Source organism: Gossypium arboreum, chromosome 8 (genome assembly GCF_025698485.1).
Source record: "Gossypium arboreum isolate Shixiya-1 chromosome 8, ASM2569848v2, whole genome shotgun sequence".
Lineage (NCBI taxonomy): Eukaryota > Viridiplantae > Streptophyta > Magnoliopsida > Malvales > Malvaceae > Gossypium > Gossypium arboreum.
Window position 1 is genome coordinate 57,474,073 of NC_069077.1, and position 6,437 is coordinate 57,480,509.

A 6,437-nucleotide genomic window follows, 5' to 3' on the forward strand; every position below is an offset into this window, starting at 1 on the left:
TATCTCTTAACATGTAACTCCTATGACCGTTTCGTTTCTTCCATATGAAAGTAGACTCATCAAGGTTCATTTACATAACTTATTCACTATTTAATACCATTCCTACAAATTTTGGTGATTTTTCAAAACCACACCACTGCTGCTGCCAGCATCTGTTTTCAAGGTAACCATTACCTATTTCATGATTTCCACGATTCAATTGGCCCTTTTGCATACATAGCACAAAGTGTGATCACGATTAACCATTCCAATGGCTAATCTTTTCAAACAATTCCATACCCCATAATGATCATCATACAAACGATTATAGAATCATACTAAAAACGTATATAAGCCATTTTCGCATGGCTATCCAAGCTTACACAAAACCGAAAGGTACATGACCTTCAACAATAGGGTAGTCCTATACATGCCATTTCAAAGTTCAACCAAAATTATACCAAAATGGAGGCTTTGATAGTGTAGATGACTTCGACTTTAATGATCCCGAATCCGATCGCTAACGAGCAAAATCTATAAAACAGAGAGCCAAAGCAACGGAGTAAGCATTTTTTTATGCTTAGTAAGTCTCAAGCAATAAAATCAGCTTTAACTAAAGCATTACATTCACATAGCCAAATGAATCATTTCATTAATACACATTCACATAATCATACTTACTTCACACTTCATCATTATACACTTTCACAAGATATCAACCAATTCAATAGCTGAAAACTCGTTAGTCGATTGAGTTAATGTTACTCAAACATATCGACTTTTCCAATGCACATATAAACATACCTTATTCTTTGGGCTTTTCGAGCGTACTAATTAAATTTATTACAGCAACCAACGCTCACCTCCAGCCCAAGCTTCTTCGGAATACAACCGGATATAACCACATGCACGAATGCCTTCGGGTCTTAGCCCGGATAGAACGACTTGCACAAATGCCTTCGGGTATTAGCCCGGATTTAACAACTTGCACGAATGCCTTCGGGTCTTAGCCCGGATGTAGTCACTAGCACAATTGCCTTCGAGTCTTAACCCGGATATAATTTCCAGCATAATTGTCTTCGGGGCTTAGCCCGGATATCATTCAATTTCTCATGCACACATACATCAATAATCATTGGACATACATATTTCATTTTCGTTACTAAGGCTCAAACACAATTATAATCACTAGCATAATCGCCTTCGGGACTTAGCCCGGGTATCATTCGAATACTCATACACACATAAATCAATAATCAATACATCCATATCTCATTCCACATAATTCAAGTAAGATCACTTCTTGAGGACTTACCTCGGATGTTGTCGAACGGCTTTTACGACTATTCGATCACTTTTTCCTTCCCCTTGTCCAATTGTGGCCCTCTTAGCTCTTGAGCTAATTCAAACAAATTCAATTTATTAAAACCTCATTGTGCTAGCTTATGGCCGAATATGACAAGGAGTTTAAATGGTCATATGGCCACTCTTTAGCTTGAATACACAATGGTCATGCACATTTTATACTACATCAAGCAATTCAATACAATTCATTCGAGCATCAAGGAAAAGCTAAGGCCATCAATAGGCTACCTAAGGCCGAATATACATGTCCATGTTGAGGCCAATTATGCACTTAATACCACACAAAAACAGCATGCATTTTACTAGTTAATGCTTTGCATATTGTAGCTCAAAACTTATAATATAGCATCAAGCACTCATATGTGTGCTAGGCGAATGTGCTTACAATTTCACAATTATTCTTCAACATATTCTTCTTTAAACAAACATATTCATCACTTACTTCATAACCAAAACATCATGTGAAAACATATATATACATATATGAGCATGGCGAATTTCAAGGTGTCCATAGCCATCCAAAACACAAATTTTAACTAACATGCAAGAAGCATGAACCATGCTCATGAATGCATCATGGCGAATATGACAATCATGCCCTTTTCAACTTCAATCATGATTAAACAAAAGAAAACTCAAAATCTTACTCAAGAGTAGACAATCCATCATTGCATGCATCATCATCAAGCTTCACACTTAGCATGCAATGGCTTTATCACCATAACAACTTTGGCCAAATACCATTTCCATGGCATAACAAAGATTTGAGCCATGGCTAACATGCACATCAAGTTAGCAACCAAAACATGCATGAAACTCCCAACATAACCTCATACATACCTTAATCTTGATGCAATTTAGCCAAATCTCCTTCTAGATCTCTTCTAAACCAAGCATGAAGCAAAAATCCTCCCCTTTTCCTTAGTATTTTCGGCCAAGAAGTGAAAATGGATGAACAAAATTTCTCCTCTCTTTTCCTCTACTCACGGCAACAAGGGCATCCAAGCTCATCTTTCTCTTTTTTTCATTTTTTATGCTTATTTTATTATAATACTTCCTACATAACTCACTAGCCAAACATGTTGGAAACATGTTTTCCTTGCCCATCATACCCACCTTGGCCGGCCATTATAGTCAAATTTGGGGAATTTGACATGCAAGGACAACATTTCCTAGTGTGCATCAATAGGCCACTTCAACATTTGCCTATCTCATTTCTAAGTTTTCTCACACAAGTCCTTTCTAGTGAAATTCACCTTTACAACACTAAATCAATCATCATAAAATGTCATACATGAGCACACACATATTATAGGTATCAAAATAAATTTTTAATTATTTTTATGCCTCGGTTTTGTGGTCCCGAAACCACATTCCGACTAGGGTCAATTTTGGGCTGTCACAATACAAATAATGTCTCCAAATTTTTAAGGCAAAAACAATGGCAGCAAGCTCTAGGTCGTGGGTTAGATAATTCTTCTCATGAGGCTTCAATTGCCGTGAAGCATAGGCTATCACCTTGCCATCTTACAAAAGCACACAACCCAATCCATTTAAGGACGTATCACTATAGACCACAAATTCTTTTCCCGGTTCAGGTAGCACTAAAACAGGAGCTTCTGTCAGCAATGTCTTTAACTTTTCAAAACTTTGCTAACACTTCTCCGTCCATTCAAACTTAACGTCTTTCTGTAGCAACTTCATCATCGGAGTTGCAATCATGGAAAATCATTTTACAAACCTTTGATAATAATCGGCTAAGCCCAAAAAGCTTCTAACCTCGGTTACATTCTTAGGCGATTTCCATTCAACAATTGCAGAAATTTTAGTTGGATCAACTCGGATGCCTTCACCCGAAACTATATGACCCAAAAATCCAACTTCTTAGAGCCAAAATTCATTCTTGCTAAACTTAGCATACAGTTGCTTTTCCTGCAGGGTCTGCAACACAGTTTTCAGATGCTTCGCATGCTCTGTCTCATCTCTAGAGTAGATCAAAATGCCGTTAATAAACACAACGACAAACTTATCCAAATATGGTCGAAAGATCCTATTCATTAGATCCATAAACATGGCTGGTGCATTCGTCAACCCAAACGGCATGACAAGAAATTCATAACGGCCATACCTCGTTCTGAAAGTTTTCTTGGGTACATTCGAGTCTTTAACTCGCAACTGATAATAGCCAGACCTCAAGTCTATCTTGGAGAATACGGTGGCTCCTCTCAATTGGTCAAACAAATCATCGATCCTTGGAAAAGGATACTTATTCTTAACAGTCACCTTATTTAGTTGTCGATAATCAATACATAACCTCATCGACCCATCTTTCTTCTTCACGAACAACACGGGGGCACCCCAAGGTGAAAAACTTGGCCTTGCAAATCCTTTATCTGTCAGCTCTTGAAACTGTACCTTCAACTCTTTCAACTCAGTTGGTGCCAGTCTGTACGGAGCAATAGAAATGGGAGTCGTCCCTGACATCAACTCAATACCAAACTCTATTTCCCTTTTAGGAGGTAGTCCGAGTAATTCTTCCGGAAACACATCTGGATACTCACATACTATCGGCACAGACTCAATCTTTAATGCAATTTCCTTAGTGTTCATCACAAACGCAAGGTAGGCTTCGTATCCTTTCCTCAAATATCTCTGGGCAACCATTACCGTGATTACAACCGGCGACGAACCCAAGTCTCTTGATTCGACCCGTAGAACCTTACCATCCGGGCATCTTAACTTAATAAACTTACTACCACAATTCACAGTTACACCATGAAGGGCTAACCAATCCATACCAAGTATTACATCAAATTCATCAAATGGTAACAACATAAGGTTAGCCGGGAAACAACAACTTTGAATCGTCAAAGGACAATTCTTACAGACTTTATCAACTAGGGCTAATCTACCTAGTGGATTCGACACTCTAATAATATCTTCTGTATGTTCAACGAGTATGTTCATACTAGACGCCAATCTCATGCAGATATATGAATGCGTCGACCCCAGTTCAATCAAAGAAACAACACTTATATTAAAAAGAAAGAAAGTACCCGTAATAACATCAGAAGAAGTGGTTTCCTCTCGAGCACGTATAGCATACGTTCTTGCCGAGGCTCGAACCTCTGGTTTTGTAGCGTCTTTAGTTATGACTCAACTGCCACTAGCACTCTCAGGGTATCTCGGAGGTCTACCTTGAAGAATAGGAGCACTCAATTTCGGGGTTACATCCACTCCTTTTTCATCTCGTTCTGGGCAGTCTCTAAGGAAGTGATCAAGAGAACCACATCTGAAACACGCACTGCTCTTCATTCGGCACTCATCGAAGTGAAATTTGTTGCAGCTCTTACACTTCAATTTTTGATCATCTACACTCCCCACACTAGTCTCCATCGGGGAGGAAGACTTTTGACCTCGTCGTTTAGAGCTTCTCGATCTACTCGAATATCCCACTGATGAAGTGGAGCGTTCATGCAGGCTCTTGGCTTTCTTCTTGGAGAACAAGAGTGTTTTATCGCTAGACCTCTTGCTCGCAACTCGAGCCTCTCTCTTAGCTTGTTTTCTTTCATTATTAAGTTCCTCATCCTTCTTGGCTCGATCGGCCAATGCGGCGAACTCCTGTATTTCCAAGATCCCAATCAACAACTTGATATCCTCATTGAGACCTTCCTCGAAGCGTTTACACATTTTCGATTCCGTTTGGACCTATTCGGTTGCGTACTGACTTAGTCGTACGAACTCTCTCTCGTATTCCGCTATAGTCTTGTTACTTTGTTTGAGTTCCAGGAACTTCTTTCGCTTCGAGTCCAAAAACCGTTGGCTAATATATTTCTTCCAAAACTCTACTTGGAAGAAATCCCAAGTAATATTTTCCTTTGGCACTACCGAGGATACAGTTTTCCACTAATTGTTTGCAGTGTCCTTCAAAAGGGACACAGCACACTTCAAACATTCCTCGGGTGTGCATGACAAATCATCTAACACCTGTGTAGTATTTTCGAGCCAGAACTCGGCTCTTTCAGCGTTATCATTAACTTTAGCTTTGAATTCTTTAGCCCCATACTTTCTAAGCTTATCTACAGGGGCTTTACCGATTCTCACCGGTGCCATACCTCGTGGCACATCCTCATTAGGTTGGTTAGGGGGCGGAGGTGGTCTTGGTATATTGGGGCGATTTCTTAGATAATCCCAAAACCATTCATCCATCATATCAAAGAAGGCAGCTCGGGCCTCTTCTTGGCCTTCTGACATCAGCCTTCTACTACTACTACATATAGCTCGTTGTACGGAAGCTGGAGCATGGCACTCGGCTCCCTCGGACTCATCTTGTGCTTGATTGGAAGACATTTACTATATTCAAAACAATTTAAACAATTAGGAGATGTCACACTATCAACATTTGAGTAATGACATGTATAGCGAACCTTTAACGTCCTCTACGATAGTCCTAGAATCGACTAAACCATAGCTTTAATACCAATAAATGTAACACCCCTCACCTGTATCCAACACTGGGATAGGGCTCGAGGCATTACCGAAACTTTATCATTTATAAACATACAAAACCGAGTCACTAAATTTCATCCTAATTTTAAAACTTCTAGAACATAAGCATATCGCTCCTTATACAGGCCATCGAGGCCTATAACCTACATTAAGGCGGTTCAGTACAAAATCAAAATCATTCGGTAAACTTTGGGCAACTTAATAAATTTCTAGCTTTGGAGTGTCACACGCCCATGTAGGTGGGCCGTGTGGACTCACACACTCGTGTGGCCTAGGGCACGTCCATGCATTTAACCCGTGGGCAACACTGACTTTTGGGCATGGCCAAGACACATGCCCGTGGGCTCACCCCGTGTCCAAAACTTGAACATTCTATTAAAATAACACGGCCTAGACACACACCCATGTGTCCTAACCGTGCACTAATTTGACTCAAATTTTTAGGTGCAGGGGACACACGGTCATACCACACGCCTATGGGGATGGGCCGTGTGTCACACACGGCCTAGACACACGCCCGGGTGTCTAACCATGTGGACCTTAATAAGCTATTTTCCAAGCCTTTAGTCACCCCTTTCTACTAC

At 40.1% G+C, this 6,437-nt stretch overlaps 1 long non-coding RNA gene across 1 annotated transcript; it reads right to left on the bottom strand.

Moving 5' to 3' along the window:
• Positions 1-255: 255 nt before the first annotated feature.
• LOC128296394 (uncharacterized) lies at positions 256-975 on the bottom strand. Its single transcript, XR_008287010.1, has 2 exons — positions 784-975; positions 256-513 (listed from the first exon to the last, which is right to left on the bottom strand). It is a non-coding gene; the product is annotated as an uncharacterized LOC128296394 (long non-coding RNA).
• Between the last annotated feature and the right edge of the window lie 5,462 nt (positions 976-6,437).